The sequence below is a fragment of the Ornithorhynchus anatinus genome, chromosome 18 (genome assembly GCF_004115215.2).
Source record: "Ornithorhynchus anatinus isolate Pmale09 chromosome 18, mOrnAna1.pri.v4, whole genome shotgun sequence".
NCBI lineage: Eukaryota > Metazoa > Chordata > Mammalia > Monotremata > Ornithorhynchidae > Ornithorhynchus > Ornithorhynchus anatinus.
This window is the reverse complement of record NC_041745.1, coordinates 21771994-21795998: the sequence shown is the minus strand read 5'-3', so window position 1 is coordinate 21795998 and position 24005 is coordinate 21771994. Positions and strand designations below refer to the sequence as shown.

The 24005-nt window shown below is 43.1% G+C and overlaps 1 non-coding gene across 1 annotated transcript; it reads right to left on the bottom strand.

The window, feature by feature from the left end:
• Window positions 1-1308: 1308 nt before the first annotated feature.
• LOC114805517 lies at window positions 1309-1446 on the bottom strand. Its single transcript, XR_003753490.1, has one exon. It is a non-coding gene; the product is annotated as a small nucleolar RNA SNORA7 (small nucleolar RNA).
• Between the last annotated feature and the right edge of the window lie 22559 nt (window positions 1447-24005).

Below are 24005 nucleotides of genomic sequence, written 5' to 3'. Positions count from 1 at the left end.
ACACAGTCCCCATGCCAAATTAGGATCCCAGTGTAAAAGGGAAGAGAGAACAGGAATTTAATCTACTTTTTACAAATGAGGGGACTGAGACAAAGAGAAGCGAAGTCATTTTGCCCAAGGTTACAAAGCCAACATGTTCTATCCAGTCTTCCCTTCAGTATGGATGCAGTCAGATTTGTGGTCTCCAAGGGTAATTAACCTGAACCACTCTTCAATAATTGCACTCCCTTCTTCTTATCTCTTTCCAATAGGCTACTTTCCGAATCACGGCTAGGTACTGCTTGCCAATCTATCAGAACAACAAGATGGGAGTCTTCGAGATACTATAAAGCATATTATTTTCTTTTGTAATTTGATATTTTTCTATTAAGAGTAATAATGCCTTGGGATTGGACAAACGTGGACGTTAATCTGGTCATACAAGTCTTCGGGTGCCTTAACAGCTGATATTTTTATTTAAAGTACCCAGCCTCTCTCAGTTGCACTTCCTGCTGGCTAGAGGCATGACTTGAAAGGTCACTTCTGTTTACAGGGACCCGGGAGCAGGGCGAAGCAGCTCTGTACCTAGGGAACGGGGTAGGTAGTCTCCTGAAGACATTCTCTTGGTACTGCAGATTTCTACAAAAGAGCTTATTCACATGTCCTTCTGCAACCATTTTGCATGCATCATTTTTGGTGCATATCACTCTTCTTTTGCTTTAGATCAGCAAAGAAATAAATGATAATTGTTGGGGAATGTCAAGGGTTTCTTTATGTTTGATAAACCCAAGCAGGAAAGGAAGTGACTTGTCCAAGGTCACAAAGTAGGCAAGTGATGGAGTTGGGATTACAACCCAGATCTTCTGACTCCCAGGCCTGAGCTCCTTCATGCGAGTGGACAAGTCAGGGTATAGGCAGAATAACAAATGGTGGGAAAAATAATAATTTTTTTTTACTTGAAAAACTTCTCATATTTCTACTTTGTGGAGTATCCATGGGGAAGAATTTTGGACTCTGTGTGTGATATTTAAGTACTCCCCATGTGCCAGACACTGTACTAAATGCTGGGGTAGATACAAGATAATCAGATTGGAGACAGTCCATGGGTCTCACATTCTTGTTTTTTACTGTGGAGTTGTCTCCGATCCATAGCAACTCCATGGACTCATCTCTCCCAGAAAGCCCCACCTCCATCTGCAATCCATCTGCATCTGTAGTGCATCCACAGAGTTCTTTTGGTAAAAAATCTGGAAATTGTTTACCATTGCCTTTTTCTGCCCAGTAAATTTGAGTCTCTGCCCTCGACTCTCTCCCATACCGCCGCTGCCCAGTTGTAACAGATTGCCTTCCACTCACTAGCCACTACCCAAGCTGGGAATGGAATGGATAGGCCTCTGCTTGACTCTCCCTTCCATAGCTGAGACTGGTGGAGTACTGGAAACACTCCAGGAACAATCCTGAGAGGGGAGGTTCTCACAATATTAACCCCTATTTTACCAATGCAGTAATTAAGTCATAGAGAAATGATGTGACTTGCCCAAGGTTATATAACAGATAAGTGGTGGAGCAAAGACTAGAACCCAGGTCCTTTTAACTCCCAGGCCTGTGCTCTATCCATTAGGCACATTGTTTTTGCATTTTTTTATAATCTGTATGTTATCTCTTTAAGGTTGTATAGCTTTTGCCAATATTTTATATTAAACCTTACCATCAAAAGCCTTAGCTAATTAATCCTCCTATCACATTATTTTGCAGACGAATATGAAATAGAATTATATTTTTCAGAGTGAGCTGAGTGAAACAGGCACAAACCAGACTGAGAATTTCTCAGGGACTGAATTTCAGGTCCAAAAGGCCAGCAACCAACTTCCTTTCATCAACACTAAAAGCTGGTGTTCAAACGCCAGAATAACTAATCATTCCCTCCACGCCCCTCCTAGTGCAGCGTTCTTCTGGGCCCTGGACATTTTCAGCAAGGAAACAGACCGCCTGGTATATTCTAGCTTCTAATTCTGCAGAGTGGTTCAGTAAATCTGTTTAATATTTTTATGATGTGTGCAGATTTATTGACTGTCCCACCTTAATCTGAACTTAATATTGCATGAATCTGAAATCAGTTCATAGCGGTTGTCCTCCCATGTCTTTTTGCATTAAGATCTGGAGGTGAATTTTGTGTCAAATGACAGTCTCAAGTGGGGATTTTATTGCTTTCGCCAGTTTCATTTAGCCCACGTAGGTCCATTTTCAACTCTGCACATGGGAATCCAATTCCAGGTCTTCCTTCTCAAACTCTGCAGTCCCCCTTGAGACAACATTCTTTATCCAACTCGTTGATTATCTTCACTTTGCATCAGTTTATGTCTGCATGTCTTACCAATTCAACTGTAAGCATTTTGAAGACCTGAGTTCTAATTCTAGGCCCAACCTGCTGTTGACTGCTGTTTGACTTTGAACAACTCACTTAACTTCTCAGTAGTCTCAGTTTCCTCACTTGTATTTTAAACACCTATTCTCTCTCCTACTCAGACTTTGAGCCTCATATTGGACAAGGACTGGGTCCCATCTGGTTATCTTGTACCTACCCAGTGCATAGTACGGGGCTAGATGTATAATAAAACACTTAACAAATGCAGTAATTATTTGAAGGTAGAGAGCTCATTTTGTGTATTTTGTAGGTATCCCAGCCACCAAGTGCAATTTTGTCTGTACCCAGTGGTGCTCTAACTTACATTTAAGGAGAAGAAAAAATCATCCCTTTTATAAGGGATGTAGCAGACGGTGTGCAAAACCCCGGGATAGATACAAGGTAATCAGTTTAGTACAATCCATGTCTCACTTGGGACTCATAGTATTAATCCCCATTTTACAGATGAGGTAACTGAGGCACATTGAAATTGAGTGACTTTCCCAAGATCACACAACAGACAATTGGTGGAGCCAGGATTAGAACCTGGGTCCTTCTGACTCCCAGGCCCATGTTCTATCCACTCGGCCACACTGCTTCTTGTGACATGACATTTGCGTGAAAGTGCTCAAGCTTGGGAATCTATAGGCCTGGGTGGTAATCTTGTCTCCATGACTTCCCTACCATGTGACTGTGGGCAAGTCACTTCACTGTGCCTCAGTTTCCTTGTTTATAAAATGGGCACTAAATCCTACTCTGTTCTACTTAGACTGTGAGCCCCCATGTGAAATAGGGATTGCATCTAACCTAATTATCTTGTATGTACCATAATTCTTATTACAGTGCTTGGTACATAGTAAGCACTAAACAAGACCCTTAAAAAACATCAGAGGAGGGAAAGGTATGATAAACAATTAAGCCATCTCCACCCCTCTTCCTGGATCCTATGTTTATAATCAATATAGGGCTATCAAGAGTTCCCTGCAGGATTCTCCAGATTGTTCCAATGTTAGCTTGGACTAAGCCAGAAAGGGAGATAGAAATGTCGGTAGGTGTGGAAGGAAGTACTCCATCAGTGAAGCAATCCATCATATTTATTGATTGCTTATGTGTGCAGAGCACTGTACTAAACGCTTAATAGTACCAAGCATTTCATAGCTAGATGGAAATGGAACAGCCTAAGTCATTAGCATAATGCACACATTTCATGAAAATAGTCCAAATGAACCCATTCAGCAATAATGGCTCCAAATGGTGTTTTAACTTCTATTGACACCAAGTGAGCGTCCTCATTTTTTAATGATTTCCTTCCTGAAATTAGAAAGTAGTCACAGAAGAACTATGAGGGACTTTGGGGTTTTGTTTTTCTACTTTTGCATCAGACTATAATATGCTTATCAATCTGATACTGCCTGATAGCAAAACCTGATAAGTGAGTTCCTTATTTCTCAGCCATTTTCAGCAAAGCTTGTAATTCTTTTCCTTGATGGAAAAGACTAGATACAAATCTGAGGGCATTGTTGGAATATTTGTCAACACGAAGTCATGAATGTGATTAGTTTTGCTTGCATGATTTTTGTGCCGAACAGAAAGATCTTAAAAAAATTATTCCCTTGTTCCAGGTAAATGGTGAAATTTCAGTTTTCCTCTATCCGGCAGGAAAAAAACATCTATACATGAACTTTATACCCGTTTGTCTCTCTGACATCCTTTTAAGAGAAAAAACAAGGCATTCAATGATCAAATTTTACTTGACTAAATTGACTTAGGAGATAAATAATGATTCTTCTATCCTTTCCATGTTTTATACCCAGTTCTTATTGCTTCCACACTGAACCACTCACCGTGGGCTCCTGTTCTCTAGTCACATGATAGGCTAGCTTCGATTTCTCTCCTTTGCAGCAGCTCTTGCTTTAAGCATTAGGAAAATGAACAGCACTCCAATTTTCAGGGTAGAGTACAGGATTTGACACATAGAGTCCAAAACCTAGCTAAGCAATGGACCACGTACATTCTAAGGGAGAGAACCCAGCAAATTTTAAGGATTGCATTAACTACGCCTTCTGCAAAAACACCAAAGCAAATTAAGATTTTTCTGAGTGACTCCTTCCAGAGAGGGGAGATTACCGGAAGCCATTTTCCTGGATGAAGCAGGGCATAGAGAACTGTGAAAGGATCACTTTGTAGTAAAGGGGAGCTGAGGGTCACATTCTCCATGCCACAGATAAGCATCTGTGTGATTGGAAGAGAGCTAGTCTTATGCTGACATGCTGATCTCAAAGTGGGGGATCGGTGATTCCTTCTTATCTTTTGCCACAGGATTTCTCTCCAACGACTAGAGACTGGGGAAGGTGGGAAAGGACAATATCACTTGAAAGCTTATGGAAATTATGTTGCCAGACTGGAGTTCCTCGAGATGGCTATTGGAAATGCTTAGAAAAAGCTATGGGGCTAATGGTTGGGAACTCCAATTTGCAGCCTGGATATCCAAGCCATTTCACAAACCCCAGACTCTTTGCTTAAACAGTCTGAGTTTCCGGCTTTACCTGGGATATATGCCCAACTAGTCAGATCTCATGGGTACCTACTCCTGTCTCTTCCACGTGTGGGTGGTTGAAGGAGTCTATTCCTAAGTATAGTGTAGTAATGAGGAACAGATGATTCCCACCTGGGAGCTAGGTCACCTGTTTCCCCAAACACCCAGAATGCCCTTAGAGTTTCTGAAAAAAAAACAGGTAGTTCATGAAACTTTGAAATCTTTTGTAGATTGAGGGTAAATAAGAGAGACAATTTAAAAGCATTTTATAGCCAGACAAGTGTCTGCTTCTGGTAGGAGATTGAAGAGATGGCCCACATAAAGTGACCAGGAATATGGTCAATTTAGAAGGCACGGGAGTGAAGCCAAGAGAGGTAAAGACAAGGTGAGAAGGGAGGAAGGGATGAAGTGAGCCTGAGCCACAGGGGCAAAAAATAGGAATGAGCAAAAAGGGAAAAGCAAAAAGTGGGGAGGGGGAAAAAAAGAAATGAGAGAGACTGAGGGCTAAAGAGAAGAGGAAGAAAGGTGAAAGAAAGTGAGGAGGATAAAGAGTTGGGGGAAATATTAAGAATGTCCTTTCCAAACAGGGACATCTGGTTTCCTCAGATCAGGATCACATCTGGTTTCCTCAGATCAGGATCACAGACTGCTATAGTTCCAAGTCCACACAATAGGAAATATTCCCATTTACTGGGTCAAATCAATCAATCAAAAGTAGTTATTGAGTGCTGACTTAGGACATTATAGTAAACATTTGTGAGAGCGTAATAGAGTTAGTAGATATGATCCCTGCCCTCAAGGAACTCACAATCTAGGGTGAGAGGCAGACAGTAAAATATATTTTAGGTGGGAGGAAACAGTAGAATATAAAGGTATGTACAAAAGTGTAATGGGGTGTGTGTGTGAAAACTCAGGGGCTTAGTGATGCAAAGTGTTGAAGCAATATTGGAGGGATTGTAGGGTGGAGAGATGAGGGATTTATCAGGAAAGGTCTTCTGGGCAGATATGACTTCAGAAAGATCTTGAAGAAGAAAAGGTATTGGTTTGCCATTAGTAAAGAAAGAAGCTGTTCCTTGAAGAGTATGAGATTGAGAGCAATAGGCAAAGGGAAGAGCTTCGGGACATAGGTTGGCATAATAATAATAATAGCAGTATTTGTTCAGTGTTGACTATATGCTAAGCTCTGCAACAAGCACTGGGGCAGACACGTTAGGTCCCACCTGGGGGTCCAAGTCTAAATAGGAAGGAGAACAGGAATTGAATCCCCATTTTACAGATGAGGGAACTGAGGCACAGATAAGTTGTCACTTGCCCAAAATCACAAATCAGGTAAGTGGTGGAGGCAGAATTAGAAACCATGTCCTTTGACTCTGAAGCTCTTTCCACTAGGCCCTGCTGTTTCCCCGCTTTAGATGATTGAAGTGTGAGAAATGGGATGTAGTGGGAGAAGAGCATGGATAAGTAGTGGGGAGAGAGGCAACTGATTGCCTGGAAGCCAAGGGTAAAGAGCTTCTTCTTGATCCAGAGAGAAATGGACAACTATTCGGGGTTTCTGAAGTGTGGGAAGATTTGGGCAGAGGCATGGTTTAAAAAAAAAATGATCAAGACAGCAAAGGGGAGCCTGAAAAGAGGAGAGACTGGAGGCAGGATGTCCAATGAAGAGGCTGATGCAGTTATCCAAATCGGGCTAGGTCAAATGCCTGGACAGCTTGGTGACTCTTTGGATGGAGAGAAACAGATTGATTCTGGAGACTGTGGCTTTGGGTCTATCACCAAATGTGGAGATTGAAAGATAGGGAGAGGTGGAGGATAATTACAGGTTTATGGGCTTGAGATATGAATGGATTGGGGTGATATCAACTACAATGAGAAAGTTGGGAAGAGGAGAACGTTTAGGAAGGAAGATGAGGAGTTCAGTTTTGGACAGGTTGATCTTGAGGTGCCAGTGAGACATTTGTGTAGAGTTGTCCTGGAGGCAGGAAGAGATGCAAGAATGCCAAAAAGGAGAAAAGTTGGGGCTACTGAGATGGATTTGGGAATCATCAGTATAGAGCTGATAGTGGAAACAGTGGGAGTGGATAACCTTCACAAGGGAGTAAGTGAGGTGGAGGCAGTAGAAGAGCTGGCCAAAGAGACCAAGAAGTAACAGGAAAACCAGGAGAGGACTGTGACAGATAAAACAAGGTTAGATAGTGTTTCCAGGACAAGAGGGCACTGCAGAGTTTCAAAGGCTGCCAAGAGGTCGAGGATTAGGGTAGAGTAAGATTCCTCTAGACTTAGTTCCTTGTGGCTGGGAAATGTGCCTAGTAACTTTCTTGTATTGTACTCTCCTCCACCACCTCCAGTCCCATCCCTTTTGGATGTTCCACTGACATCTCACACCTAACATGTCCAAAACGGAAATTATCTTCCCACCCAAACCCTGCCTTCCCGACTTCCACATCTCTGTAGACAGCACCAATATCCTACCTATTTCAGAAGCCTAAATTCTTGGAGTTATCCTTCACCCACTTATTTCTCTCATTCAACCTATATAGTAAGTCTGTCACCGTATTCTGTCCATTCTACCTTTTCATTATCTCTAAAATGCATGCTTTCCTCTCCAAACTACTGCTATGCTTATCCAAGAGCTTATCATATCCCACCTGAACTACTGTATCAGCCTCCTGATTGATCTCTTTGCCTCCTTCCTGTCTCTCGCTACTCCAGTACTTACTTCACTCTGCTGCCCAGATCATTTTTCTGAAAAGCATTCAGTTCATATCCTTCCACTCCTTAAAAAACCCCAGTGGTTACGCATCTACTTCTGCGTCAAACAGAAAATATTTTCCATAAACTTTAAAGCACTCCAGCAGCTCACCCATTCCTACCTTACCTTGCTGATCTCCTGCTAGAACTCTGTGCACACACTTGGCTTCTCCAGTGCTAAACTACTCATTATGTCTTTACCTTGTCTAGCTTAACACCAACCACTTGACCTCCTCCTCCTGACCTGGACTTCCTTCCCTCTTTATATATTGGTATCTGTTATGCGCTTACTATGTGCCGAGCACTGTTCTAAGCGCTGGGGTAGACACAAGGGAATCAGGTTGTCCCACGTGGGGCTCACAGTCTTAATCCCCATTTTACAGATGAGGTAACTGAGGCACAGAGAAGTTAAGTGACTTGCCCAGAGTCACACAGCTGATAAGTGGCAGAGCCGGGATTTGAACTCATGACCTCTGACTCCAAAGCCCGTGCTCTTTCCACTGAGCCACGACAGACCGTTTAATATTCACCCCACATTCAACCCCACAGCACTCACATACATAGCCATAACTTAATATCTGTCTCCCCAAAAAGTCTCTAAGCTCACTCCGGACAGGGAATGTATCTACCAACTCTGTTGTACTCTCCCAAGTGCTTTATATGGTGCTCTGCACACAGGGTAAGCACTCAATAAATACCATTGATTGATTGACTGATTGATTCTTTAGATCCATTAGGTCATGAGAAGCAACGTAGCCTAGTGGAAAGAGCATGGACTTGAATGTCGAAGGACCTGATTTCTGTTTCCAGCTCTTCCCTTTGCATGTGGAGTGATCTTGGGTAACTCATTTAACTTCTCTAGGTTTCAGTTTCCTCATCTTTATGATGGGGATTCAATCCTGTTCTCTCCCCTGCTTAGAATGTAAGTCCTGCGTGGGTACTGCCTCTGACTTGATTAGTTTGTAACTTCCCCAGCTCTCAGTTAAGAGCTTGGCACTTAGTTAAGTGCTTAACAAATGCCACTAGTATTATCAATGTTATTATTATTATTATTATTCCTATTATAATTATAAGATTTGAAGAGGTAGGGATCACCTTGGAGAGAGTGGTCTCAGAGGAGTGAAGGAAACCAGAGCTAGATTTGAAAGGGTCAAGGAGGGAATTAGAGAAAAAGTCGAGGCAGTGGGTGTAACAAGTTATTTGAGGAGTTTAAACAAAATTGGAGTAGGGAGATGGGGCAAAGGATGGAGGATTCAGTGAGATTAAGAGGTTTTTTTTTTTTTTAACATAGGGCAGACTCAGGCATGTTAGGAATGAGGCATCAGGGAATGAATGGTTGAAGATAGAAGTCAGGGAGGGAAGGGGAATTGGAGTTACAGTTTTTAGAAATTATGAAGGGATTTTTCAAAGTTTTAGGTGTACGAAGTAGATTCCCAAATCAGGCAAGAGATCTATTCTTTTGGGGTGACCAATGAGGATGAGAGAGCAGGTGGGAGAGTAGGAGGAAGTGATAGAGGTGAGGTGGGAAAAGATGGGGTAAGTCATGTCTAAAAGTTTCACTTTTATCTACAAAAGAATTGGCAAGGTCATCAAGGTTAATGTGAGAGTCACTGGAGGCTTCAGGAGGGAGATAAAAGTTGACTTGAGAGTAAGCAAGGGAAGAGAAGTAGTGTTGCTAAGGGAAGGAGAGGGCAAGGTTATTGCAGGTGAGGAATCCACTGATAAAATGGGATCAGAAGGAGGCCTATAAAGCTCCAGAATGGAATAACTAGAAATGTTTCTAGAACCTTCAAGTAATTATTAGGCAAGCAAGTTTAACTGTCTTAATTAAGTGTACAAGTATTAATTACAGTTGAGCAAACAAAGCTCATTATGAGGTTTTCCTGTTATTTTTTGGAAAGAAGAGGGATCTTAGGATCTGAGACCGGCTTTCCTTTCCCATGTTAAGCAGGTAGTGGTGACGAAGAAGTTCTATTGGAAACAGTTGGGCTGCTCAGATAATTAAACATTTTCATGCCATTCTGTACTCTAAACTGGACAGTGGCAATGGTTAGTAATTCCATTTGAGAACAGCGGTGTTACCTGTTTTACCCTCGAGACTTGCGTGGGGTTATCCCAGGCCATCACAGAATCCTGAAGGCAAAACCAGGGTGTCCGGGTTGTAAGACTTTACTTGCCAGGAGAGTATGAATGGGAAAGCAGTTGAAATGAGTCATGAAGAATGCCAGCCGGGCTGATATAATCAGGGGGTGGACTAATCCCCAGTATCACCTAACAATTAAAGCTCCCATCACTCACAGGGCACTAGCAATTCCATCCATCTCCCCTGTTCATTTTGACAATCAAAATTATTTCCTCTTTCCATCTTGAGCAACAGTCTTTTCTTTTTCCTTTTCTAAAGCATCTCTTTTATCAATTTAGGAGGCATTACCTATTTCTCTCCTTAGTTCTGTGGATGGGAGGGAGGAAAATCCACTCTCGCCCTGCTTCTACTTATTATTTCAATCCAGCAATTTCAGATTGCTATTAGAGGATGTAAAATAGCTATTCTTCCACTGGTTCCACTTGGCATAAGAAGTGACTCCAGGTTTGGCTGGAGGTTATTGCAACTGAGCAGGAGACTGCTGGCTCAAAAGCACTCAGAGGAATTAAAAAAAAACACCTCATTTGGGAAGTCTGAAATGCCCAATTGAGAACCTTCCCAACCTAAGACAACTTAAAGAGTGGCATTTCCCTCTCTCCAAATTCATGTGCTCTGACTAATTAAGTGGATGTCTATTCCCATAGCAGCAATTAGGAGCAGGTTGGCCTAGTGGAAAGGGCATGGAAAGACCTAAATTCTAATACTGGCTTTTCCACTTTTTTGCTGTAATGACATTGGGCAAGTCACGTCACTTCTCTGTGCCTCAGTTACCTCATCTGTAAAATGGAGATTAAGACTCTGAGCCCCAAGTCAAACATGGGCTATGTCCATCCCGATTGCTTGTATCCACCCCCAACACTCAGTACTGTGCCTCACACAGAGTAAGCACTTAACATGCCACAATTATCATCATTATTATTATTATTATTAATACACCTTGGGAAGGCTTTGGAAGTGGAATTGAGAAACACCAGTGCTGGCTCAGCTAGGGATTCTCATGGAAACAGCAAAGGGCCAAAGGGAGTGGATCTAACCAAGGAAAAGTGAAAGTGGAGAGCAGGTCTAGCCAATTAGAGTTCAGCAGGAAAGATTGATTTCCAAGAAAAGGAGAACAAGGGGAGAATCATTCAAATTTTCCTGCTGATGCTTAGGGACCTAGAGGAATTATATTATGAACATAGTACTCCTTAGAGAGAGATTTCTCTATCAGAATCTCTCCTGACCTCAAATCTCTCTTCTTAGCTGAGATCCATGCAAGTTACACACTTTTGAGCGCAATGAAGATTTAAAAAATCCAAACTCTCATCCCTGCTCCCTTTGTGATTCTTCAGGCTGACCATGATTCTTCTGGAGCCCAGCCTCCATTGGAAGAATTTTTGGCTGAGGTCAGTCACACTATGTCTTCTAATCCTGCTGAACTCATTAAATTATGAATTAGAACATAAGTAATGCCATTACTGGGTCAGGTTAATGACCCATTAATTAACCATTAATTTATCCAAATGTTTCTTAAAATTCTTCTTGACATTTTCAGTTTGTACAAATAATTGCTTCTCCAGAATTCAAGGCGAAGGAGGACTAACTCCAAAAGCAAGGAACCTAGGAAATGAACGAGTTTTCTGGCACTTTGTATTGTTGCATAAGTGAACTTCAGATCTAAAGGTGACAGCAGAGACAGTAGTACCTGTTTGGGATCGCCAATCGTTATGCACAGGTGAGGTTGATCTTGGCACTGCTGAATGGTTCCCTACTGAGAATCAGTGTGGCTTAGTGGAAAGAGCACGGGCCTGGGAGTCAGAGGTCATGGGTTCTAATCCCAGCTCTGCCATTTGTCAGCTGTGTGACTTTGGGCAAGTCGCTAAACTTCTCTGTGCCTTAGTTACCTCATCTGTAAAATGGGGATTAAGACTGTGAGCCCCACATGGCACAACCTGATTACCTTGTATCTACCCCAGCACTTAGAACAGCACTTGGCACATAGTAAGCGCTTAACAAATACCGTCATTATTATGATTATTATTTGCAGAACCTCGTGAACTGCACTCTGTTAGCCCAACACTGTGCATGAGCAGGGCAATCAGATTTTAGAGGTCTGCTCATCATGTGGCTCTTTTAGTTGCTGATCGCGAAGAAAACCAGATTGTAGTCGATCGAGAAGAGGAAGTGAATACCATGGGATATTACAACCTGTTTGGGGAGTTTGGACAGGAATGAAGCAGAGAGAAATGGCATGGCCCAGTGGAAAGAGCATAGTCCTGGGAGTCATCAGACCTGCATTTAATCCCTGCTCTGCCATTTGTCTGCTGTGTAACCTTGGGCAAGTCATTTAACTTCTCTGTGCCTCAGTTCCCACATCTGCAAAACGGGGAGTCAATGCCTATTCCCCACCTACTAAGTCTGTGAGTCTTGTGTGGGACTTGATTATCTTGTATTTTGTATCTATTGTAGTGTAGTGTTTAACAGCTAGTAAGTGCCTAACAAATACTACGATAATTATCATTATTATAGGGAGGTGGGGAGTGGGAAAGACCTGTGGGAAAACTAGAAGAGAATTGATTGTATTTGGTGGCAGAAGGGAAGGAGACATCAGGGAAGGAAGAAGAATGATGACAGTGGGGATTTCAAGAGGAAGATAAAAGTTTGGAATAGTTGGTGTGGTCTTCATCCATGGGAGAGGATGAAGGATAAAAATGAAAGTGGGCTGAATTATAACAGGTTGAAGTGAATTTGACATAATGAAAGTTGACTTAAAGCCTGGATCTTCACCAACATTTTTCTTTGCATTATGCAGAGAAAGGGGACTGTTTCAGGTTTGAGTTTGGTGGAGTGAGAATGATGACAAGAATAGGGGAAGGGAATTGGGTTAGGCAGAGCATGTAGTCTAAAGGTTGCAGATTTTAGCATAAAGGGAGGGAAGTTGTGGTAACAGTCCAGGAGGGGTGTGATAGTGTGAGATAGGTTTCAATTTAGAAAGCTGTGGTCAGAAAGTGGTAAAAATTGGATTTGGTGAGGTTAAAAATGGAACAGTGCCTGGAGATAATGAGATCTAAAATACATTCATACTAATGGGTGCCTAAATTGGGGTGAAGCAAGAAGTCCACAGTGTTGTATAAGCAACACTTAGTGAACCATCACTGTGAGTAGAGCACTCTACTAAGTGCTAGGGAGAGTATAGTATAATAGAGCTGGCAGGCACTCTTTCTAACCTCAAGGAGTTTACAGACTAGTCGGGGTTAGTACCTGATAACTGCACCTAGATCTCATCTACCTTTCTTACATCATGTTGCTTAAGTCCTCCTTTCAGATTGGAGCTCCTTCTCCCTTTACATCCCTGCCTCTTCCAAGCCTTACTTCATTTCCCCATCTAATTGTCCCCTCTTCTTCTTCAACTATGCATTTGTGCTCGTTTGCCTTAAGCACTTTGATTCTCTCCCCACCCCAGCCCCACAGTATATATCTTTATACTCTGTCATTTTCCTTATCTATAATTTATTTTAATATCTGTCCCCTCCCCTAGACTGTAAGCTGCTTGTAGGCAGGAATGGTGTCTGGGTGTTGTACTCTTCCATGCACTTAGCTCAGTGCATACAGAAAGTGATCAATAAATACTCCTGATTGATTCATTTTACAGATGAAGTAATGAGGCACAGAGGAAGTGAAATGACTTGCCCAGTGTCACAGAGCAGACAAGTGGTGGAGATGGATTTAGAACCCTTGACCATTTGATTCCCAGGCCTGTGCTCTATCCACTACACCACATTGCTTCTAGGATTTGTAAAAGGGGGCTGAGGGGCTGAGGTTGCGGTGATTACCCAACGTTTAGAGGGTACAGATCTAAGTACATAAACAGTGCAGGAGGGAGAAGGAGGGAAAGCAAGGGCTTAATCGGGAAAGACCTCTTGGAGGAGATGTGATTTTAATAAGACTTGGAAGGTAGGGATTGTGGTGGTCTGTGAATGTGAAGTGGGAGAGAATTCCGAGCCAGAGGGAAGGTGTAAACAAGGGGTCACTGGTGAGATAAAAAAAATCAAGTTGCAGTGAGTAGGTAGGCAGAGGGCAGTGAAGTAGGTTTGGCTGGATTGTAGTAGGAAGTAAGCAAAGTAAGGTCAGAAGGAAGAAATGAAGCAGTGTGGCCTAGTGGAAAGACCATGAGCCTGAGAATCAGAGGACGAGTTCAATTCCCAGTTCTTCCATTTGTCTGCTGCAAGTCACTTCACTTCTCTTTTCTTCAGGAACCTCAACTGTAAAAGGGGGGATTATGACTGTGATTGGGACTGCGTCAAACCTTATCTTGTAACTACCCCAGCATTTAGTACAATGTCTGGCACATAGTAAGTGCTTAAATGCCATTTGAAGAAAAAAAAAGTAGAGGTGAGCTGATTGCGTGGTTTAAGGAGGAAGGTAAGGAGTTTCTATTATGTGCCAAGATAGATAGGCAACCCCTGGAGGTTTTTGAGGAATGGGGAGAAATGAACTGAACTTTTTCAGAAAATGATCTGAGTCTCAGAGTGAAGTAAAAACCAGAGGCAAGAGGCAGAGATCAGTGAGGAGGCTGTTGTAATAGTGAAGGCAGGATATGATAAGTGCTTGGATCAGCATAGTAGTGTGGACTGAGCAAAGGTTTGCCTTTCCCCTCCTCAGGCTAGTGCTCTGGGGCAGAGAGGTGAGCCCCATCTGGTCTCTAACACAGGGCTAGACTACTGTGTCAGCCTTCTCTCTGACCTCCCTTCCTCCTCTCTCGCCCCACTCCAGTCTATTCTTCACTCCGCTGCCCGGCTCATCTTCCTGCAGAAACGATCTGGGCAGGTCACTCCCCTTCTTAAACAACTCCAGTGGTTGCCACTCAACCTCCGTTCCAAACAAAAACTCCTCACTCTAGGCTTCAAGGCTCTACATCACCTTGCCCCTTCCTACCTCTCCTCCCTTCTCTCTTTCTACCACCCACCCCGCACGCTCCGCTCCTCTGCCGCCCACCTCCTCACTGTCCCTCGGTCTCGCCTATCCCGCCGTCGACCCCTGGGCCACGTCCTCCCGCGGTCCTGGAACGCCCTCCCTCCTGACCTCCGCCAAACTGATTCTCTTCCCCTCTTCAAAACCCTACTTAAAACTCACCTTCTCCAAGAGGCCTTCCCAGACTGAGCTCCCTTCTCCCTCTACTCCCTCTACCACCCCCCCCTTCACCTCTCCGCAGCTAAACCCTCTTTTCCCCCTTTCCCTCTGCTCCTCCACCTCTCCCTTCCCCTCCCCACAGCACTGTACTCGTCCGCTCAACTGTATATATTTCCATTACCCTATTTATTTTGTTAATGAATTGTACATCGCCTTGATTCTATTTAGTTGTCATTGTTTTTACGAGATGTTCTTCCCCTCCACTCTATTTATTGCCATTGTTCTTGTCTGTCCATCTCCCCCAATTAGACTGTAAGCCCGTCAAACGGCAGGGACTGTCTCTATCTGTTGCCGACCTGTTCATTCCAAGCGTTTAGTACAGTGCTCTGCACATAGTAAGCGCTCAATAAATACTATTGAATGAATGAATGAAAGAGCTCCATGCATGGTGCCTTTTCTGGCTCATGGCATCCCCAGGCGGCTTCTAACATGGAACCTCTTCCAGAGGCAAAAAGTTCTTCCTCATTGTTTCTTTCCCTCCCTGGCTCCAGACAGTAGTCTGGGTTGAACTCCACTGGGGAGGGAGGTAGATTTAAGCTGTCTTGTTGCCCCCCACTATCCAAGGAGTTCTCACAGACAAGAGGAGGCTCCCCAGCACCTTGATGTTTCCAAGGTGTCCCACCCCTCCAGCCACATGGTTCCAAGATAGCAGATTGGGCCATGAGGTGGAGATGAATGGACCGTTGGAGGAGGGACTAAGAGTGATGAATGGAGACCACTGGAGAACAAGGGATGCCAACTCGTGCTCGACCGCCAATGAGAAGCCCCGGAACCTGACGGACAGTACAGGGACTAATGAGGGTTTGATCTTGTAGAAGCATCTTCTGGAGGGCCAAGGGGGCATACACGTGTCAGCCAGGGTGGCCTGATGCAAAGGAGAGGATGTGTTAAAACCCTGCCCGGGTAAGCCACCCACTCTCAGTGTGTAGACCATTCTGTGTCTGGACTGGTGGTCGAGTGCTGAGCCCTCCTGGGAAGGAGTGGATTAAAAGGTGCCTGACTTGGAGCAAGCTGTGGTGCTTGTCTTCTCTAAGCTACACCTCACCAGGAGTGGTAACATCATGGTCAGATTTTAGTAATGATTTGAACATAGAAATGACAGAATGTGTTTTCCAATTCAATATGTATGTGGAATGAAAGAGATGAGTCAAGGATAATGCCAGTGCTATGGGACTGTGAGACAGGGAGGGTAGTGGTATTGTCTATAGTGATAGGAAAGACAGCAAGAGGACAGCGTTGGGGTGAGGAAATGAGGAATTCTGTTTAGACGTGTGAGATGTGAGTTATTGGTGGGATATCCAAGTCCAGATGTCCTGAAGGTAGGAGGAAATACGAAACTGCAGACAAAGGGAGATATCAGGATTGGAGAGGTAGATTTGGGAATCATCGTGTAGTTCGATCGATGGGAGCAAATGAGTTCTCCAAGGGATTGGGTGTAGATGGAGAATAGAAGGGGCCCCCGAACTGGCCTTACTAGTAATAATAGTAATTATGGTATTTGTTAAGGGCTTACTGTATGCCAAGCACTGTACTAAACAATGGGGTAGATTATAAGATAATCATGTCCCACATTGGGCTCACAGTCTAGTAGGGAGAACACTTATTGAATCACCAAGTCACAAGTTTAGTGACTTATCCAAGGTCACAGAGCAGGTAATGGTGGAGGAGGGGATTAGAAGCCAGGTCCTCTGACTCCCATCTCTGTGCTCTTTCCACTAGACCATGCTTCTTCTCTGAGGGACTCCTACAGTTAGAGGGTGAGAGCCAAATGGAGAGCCTCTGAAAGAAACTGAGAATGAGCAGTTGGGGAGATGGGAGGACAAGCAGGAAAGGAGATTGTCACTGAAGCCAAGTTTAGGTAGCATATAAATCAATCTATTGATCAATTATATTGATTAAGTGCTTACTGTGTGCAGAGTACTGTACTAAGCACTTGGATGAGTATAATATAACAGAATTGGTAGACATGTTCCCTGACCACAGTGGGTTTACAGTCTAGATGGGGAGACAGACATTGATATAAATAAATAAATTACAGATATATATGTAAGTTCTGAGGGGCTGGAGGTGCAATTGGTTGCAATTTTCTCAAACCTCAGACAGAAAATATTAGTTTGAATTATTTGTATCAATGTCCAGTAACATCTTGCATATGTCCTGGGAGAAGTCCATTTCTAAGCTGCAGAGCTCTCTGTTTCAGAGCCCCATAGAAAAATTAAGAAGAGTGGAAACATTACAAGATACTCAATTCTCATTTCAAAGGAAAATACCTATTCGTACCCTGTTTGTTTATTTGGGGAAGAGAACTGAAGCTAGAGAGCTCACCCGATCTGTGTATAGCTGTAATTGAAAAGAGGAATGGATGGGTTCGAATAAAATAAGACAGTCTTCTCCTTTGCCCGACATTTGAACCAAATCTTCTTTTGTGCTGTCATTTTTATTTGATGATGGATAAAGTTTCCTTACTCTATTATTTTTTATTTTCACCTGCTCCTACACTTCCTGGTTCCTGCTGAGCACATACTGAGAAAAGCTGTTCTTGTGAAATGTCCCTATCCAGCTTCACAGGACCCAAAGTTCAAGAGAGGTTCACCAGAATGTCTGAACTTCAAATCTCTAATGTAGTACTTCTGGGCTCCTGTAGTTTTCAAAGATTTCCCAATGGGAAAAGGAAAGTCCCTTGGACAACATTTGACAGCTGTTATGTAATGTTTGGCTGTCGGGCAGATACAAAAGTAGGCCCAGAGACTGAGAGAAATCAGGCAACAGCTCTACTGAGAAATGTAGTATGCTGTGTTTCTCATTGCCAGTTAGCAGATGAATGGCCAGGAAGGATGCATCACATGATTCCTTCATGCATCCTGGGGCCAGTTTAGGTGAGAGAATCTTAGAATGGATGGAAAATACGTATGACCCAGTAATGGCATTGCTGACATTTTAATGTTTTTGTATCTTGGGGGACTTTTGAGCATATTTGCAGTAGCTTAATGTGTATATAATACTATTACTAATAATAATTATGGTATTTTTAAGTGCTTACTACGTACCAAGTGCTGGGATAGATACAAGGTAATCAGGCTGTCCCACGTGGGGCTCCCAGTCTTAATCCCCATTTTACAGATGAGATAATTGAGGCACAGAGAAGTTAAGTGGCTTGCTCAGAGATAGGCACATATAGAAGGTGAGAAAAGCCAAAAGAGGAGAGGTTAGTACTGGAAGATATGGGTAAATGCTTGTTTCTGAAAACTTTTGGCCTCAGTTTTGGAAGTTGAACCCCAAACCTGTTGTCATCTCTGTTCAAATTAAACAGAACTGGGGAACCACTTCTCTTGGGCATCTCCGTTCTTTGCTAGAAGGCCGGGGACAATAAAGGGTAGATACTCATTTCTTCACACAGGGTGAATTCCAAGTCCCCACTATGATCATTGCTTGAAATCCAAATAAAATACCCCAGACCTAACAACCTTTCAATAGTTTTGCTGTCCTTCTTGTAGTTTCGAGGATCCCAGCTCATCCTATGCCATGGAGTCAGAGGTCATGGATTCTAATTCAGACTCTGCCACTTGTTGGCTGTGTGACCTTGGGCAAATCACTTAACTTCTCTGTGCCTCAGTTACCTCATCTGCAAAATGGAGATGAAGACTGTGAGCCCCACGTGGGACAACCTGATTACCTTGTATCTACCCCAGTGCTCAGAACAGTGCTTCACACATAGTAAGCACTTAAGAAATACCAACATTATTATTATTATTATTTCAAAAACTGAGTTAACATCCCTGCAAAGGGAATCAAAAGTAGTTTCCTCACAGGATCAATCAAGTAATCAATCAGTGGTATTTATTTGGCACTTAACCATATACAGAACACTGCACTAAGCATTTGGGAGATTACAGTGGAATTGGTAAATATGATCCAGGCCATAAGAGATTACAGTCTAGAGGAGAAGACAGACATTAAAATTAATTGTCCATCAAGATAAGGATATCTTAATGAATGTTATGGCACTAGGGTGGGATGAATATCAAAGTGCTTAAGTGCTTAAGGGGTGCACACACAACTGCAGAAGGGAGGGTGAAGAAGGTGGGAGATGAGGGCTTAGGGAGACCTCTTGGTAGATTAAAAAGTGCTTTGAAGAAGGAAAGAGAGGTAGTCTGTCAGAAATGAAAGGGGAGAGAGTTCCAGGCCAGAGGGAGGATGTGGGCCAGAGGTCAGCTGCAAGATAGAAAAGATCAAGGTACAGGACCCTAATTTCAATTCCAAAGTCATCCAGACTAATTCTTGACCTAAAGTCAGTGGAATGCCTTGAACCTGGTCTCATGGTTCAGGGATCACAATCTGCCATGAAAATACTTAGTAAAAATGAACAGTGGCAAGTGAACTACATGAAGCACGGGAAATCCCAAGTTATGTTTTATTCAAACCTAATCAGCCCTGGAAACATTGGAATTTTAGAGTCTCTTGGTGACATTTGAACTCAGAAAACCATCCAGACCATCCTTCCACCTTTGGGTGAGGTTGCACCCAAACTATCCCAGAAAGATATAGTGCACTGTTTCCTCAATCAGGAGACTGTTTGGTTTCCCTTAGGAACACATTCCAGTCTTTCCAAACATCTGTCATCAAGAAGTCTGTGTCTTCAATAGTGGATGTGCTGATCCTCTCAAAATCATCAGGCAGCAAACATTTCAGTTGTATCTCACAATTTTAATTGGTTTGACCTACACTTCCCCTGCCACAACTCTTCCCTACAGTCATACCCAACTAAAGCATGTTAGTCCAGTGATATTTCAATGTTCAACCAAGAGGAAGTAATAATAATGTTGGTATTTGTTAAGCGCTTGCTATGTGCCGAGCACTGTTCTAAGCGCTGGGGTAGAAACAGGGGAATCAGGTTGTCCCACGTGGGGCTCACAGTCTTCATCCCCATTTTACAGATGAGGTAACTGAGGCACCGAGAAGTTAAGTGACCTACCCAAAGTCACACAGCTGACAAGTGGCCGAGCCAGGATTCGAACCCATGACCTCTGACTCCAAAGCCCGTGCTCTTTCCATTGAGCCACACTGCTCAGTGTGAAGAGTGACCCTGGCAACACACTAAGAATAGAAAAGACACTGAAAAAAGAGAAGGTTCGGGTTGGATGTACAGGAAGAAGGTTGCTGGTTTTATTGAGGCTGGTCATTTATTTAATTCTAAATGTACCCCAAGCAGTAAGAGGTGAGTTTCTAGGTGTGATACTTTGTGGGTTAGGTGTTCTATTCTCATAAGACTGGGAACTCAATAGATATCATCTGAGACACCCCACCAATATTCCACACACAGATCCCACCCACAAAAGCAAGCTAAAATGATATAGAACTAATGTGATAACATTTCTCATAAAGCCCCTGCCTAATATTTTCAATGGTATTGTTAAGCTTTTACTATATGCCAGGCACTGGCCTATTTGTCAGGGTAGGTATAAGATATTCAAATTGGGCAAAATCTTTGTCCCACATGAGGCTCAGAGCTTTAATCACCATTTTCAGATAAGACAACTGAGACACACATATGTTAAATGATTTACCGAAGGTCACACAGCAGACATGTGGCAGAACCAGGATTTGCACCCAATCCTTCAAATTCCCAGGCCTGTGCCCTATCCATTAGCCCATACTGCTTCTCACCCTGATTCTACCTGACTTCTCTTAGCTGTTACCTTTTTAATTTAATTGATTTTATTTTATTTTAATGGACCTTGTTAAGCACTCACTATATACCAGGTACTGTGCCAAGCACTGGGGTAGATAGAAGATAACCAGGTTGAATACAGTCTCCATCCTAAATAAGGCTCACAGTCTAAATCAGAAGAAGGACAGGTATGGAATCCCTGTCATTGCATTCATGTTAATCTCTTTGAAACCAATGTTCTTTAAAAATACAGCTCAAGCCATGCAACATTAAGCACCTGATAAATGTGAATGATTGAATAATTGATTGCAGACACCTTGTCTCCAGTCTGAAGCAGCATGTCAACAACTCTGACCCTTTGACACCCTTACCCCCAACCATGAGCACTCCACCCTACAAACCCAACTCAGGAGTTGAAAGCCCAGGAAGTAAAATGAAGCTGTGGTCAAGACACCGTTTCCTGCCCAGGTGTTCCAGATTGAAAGGAAGTCATGGCAGGGTGACTTTGTCTTTCTGGACATGTTTTTATATATAACTGCTCAGGACCTGCAGGGAGGAGCAGAGGAGAAGAGATTGGAAAATGCAGTTCAGGCATGAGCCTGGGATGGATTTTTGCAATACTAAAGTGGTAGTCTTCAGGAAGATTGCCAGTTGGTCTTGATGGAGAACTCCTGCCTCCTGCCAGCACGACCGAGAGGCAAGCACATGGGCTTGGGAGTCAGAGGTCATAGGTTCTAATCCCGGCTCTGCCACTTGTCTGCTGTGTGACCTGGGGCAAGTCACTTAACTTCTCTGTGCCTCAGTTACCTCATCTATAAAATGGGAATTGAGACTGTGAGCCCCACGTGGGACAACCTGATCACCTAATATTTACCCCAGCACTTAGAACAGTGCTTGACACAGAGTAAGCACTTAACAAATACCATTATTATTATTATTGTTATTATTATTAATATTATTTTTCTTTCAAAATCTACCCCCTCCACCTGTGCATCCAACCCCATGCCTTTGCCATCTTACCAAAATACTTGCCCCATCCTTTTTTCCCTCTTTGACCCCAGTCTTCAACAGTTCATCTCCAATAGCTGCTTCTTCATTGCTTTCAAAAATGCTTGTGTCTCCCTATCCTAAAAAAACCCTCCCTTGACCCCACGGCTCCCTCCAATTATTGCCTCATCTCCCTCCTACCATTCCTCTCCAAACTCTTCAAGAGCATTGTCTACACCCACAGTTTCAGTTTCCTCTCCTCCAATTCTCTCTTTGACACCTTACAATCTGGTTTCCATCCCCTTCAATATACAGAAACCGCCCCCTCAAAGGTCACAAATCATCTCTTTCTTGCCAAATTCAGTGGCCTTAACTCCATCCTAATCCTCCTTGACCTCTCAGCTGCCTTCAATAAATACAAATGTTTGATTGATTGGTGGCCAAGCCTCTTCATGAATGGAGTGATCTCCAGTTCTCACCCCTGAACTCATTCCCTTGTGGCCTCTAAGCTGTTCTTACTTACAGGACCCACAGCTTGAAGGTCATCTTTTCAGAGGTGAGGAGGAGGAACAGGAAGAAGAGGGATGATATGGTGTGTAGAGAAACCAAAGCAGTTGGGGGAGGGGAGTGGTCACATGATGGAAAAGCTGATAAAGCAAGGTCTTGACATCCTTAAACTGAGACAAAAAAAATCTCTCCTGTTCAACTCCATGCAAAAACAGGAGGGTCAGAGCGAGTGGACTTTCTGAATAACCAAAAACCTGAAATGGTGGCAAATAGAAAGCTTTAAAAAGCAGTCACTTACACATTTGCTGAGTGCCAAAAGAACTAGGGAGATGAATTAAAGCATGAAAGTCCTTACTGTTATTTTTTTTCTTATTTCATTTAGTTCAGGTTCAGTTGAACGGAATGTCACTAAACTATGGCAAAGTCATCTCGGAAGCGCGACAAGGGAAATTTCAGGCCAAAGGCTAATTTTGCTTTTGATTTTTTGGAGAGTCATAAGCAGGAATAGAAGGTAATGAAAGTGCCTACAGCCAGGGTTATAGCTATAGCTTCATCACCATATTTGAGCTGCGTTTCATTATTATATCCTTGGAAACACCGTTCAGAGAAATCATCCTGTACCTTGGCACTATCTGTTTCCAAGCAAGGCACTAACTCTCCCTCCAGCAGAAACGGGAAAGGCTGTGGAGCAGGAGGTGGCAGAGACAAAATGTGCTGCTTATCATCTCTGTAAAGTACAATTTGGAAGTGTCGAGTGAATTATTTAGCAGCTGAAGGATTGAAGCGAGGTTGTTCACCCGAAGGTGCCTTGCAGGAACACCACACTTCGCGATGGGGACTATCCAGATTGTGGAATACAAAGTTGCAGCCAAAGACATGAAGTGCTTCCATGATCAAATCTCCCTCCTCTCGTTTGAAAGTTTTTTGGCACCCTCAGGTGAAAGAGCAATCATCATGCCTTGGGTTGAAGAATAGGACTGGCTCTTGTATCGGGCGAGATGAAAAAGATCAAGACTCTGTAATCTGTAAATTCCTTTTGGGCAGAGATCTTGTCTACCAGATCTGTTGTACTGTACTTTCCCAACATTCAATAGAGTGCCTTGCACACAGTAAACACTCAATAAATACCCCTGAATTATTGATTGGTTGAATGACCCTTGGGCTGGCAAGAAGAAGGCTGAGAAGGAACATGATTGAAGTCTTTTAAATTGTCATTCAAGCAATCAATGGTATTTATTGAGCACTTACTATGTGCAGAGAACTATATTGAAAGTTTGGGAAAGTACAGTCCAACAGAATCAGCACATACATTCCCTGCCCATAAGGAGCTTTCATTCTAGAGTGGAAGACAGACATTATTATAATTACTGATTTAAAGTGTTTGATAATATATAATTCAAAGATATGTATATAAGTGCTGTGAGGTTGGGGATGGGGTGCTTATCAAGTGTCCAATCCAAGTGCATAGACAATGCAGATGAGAAGGCGAGAGGGGTAGAGAGGGCTTAATCAGGGAAGGCCTCTTGGAAGAGGTGTGATCTCAATAATGCTTTGAAAGTAGAGTGGTGGTCTGGTGACTGTGGAAGGAGAGGGATTTCCAGGCTAAGGGGAGGCCATGGGAAAGGGGTTAGTGGGAAGATACATGAGATCGAGGCACAGAAAATAAGCTGGCACTCATGGAGTAGAGTGTGTGGGTTGGGCTGTAGTTGGAGATTAGGGATTTAAGGTAGGATGAGGTGATACGATGTAGTCTTTGAAAGCCAACGGTAAGAAGTTTCTGTTTGATGCGGAGGTGAACGGGCAGCCATTGGAGGTTCTTGAGTGGGAAGACAGAGACTGAAAGTCCCTGAGGAGCAGCATGGTC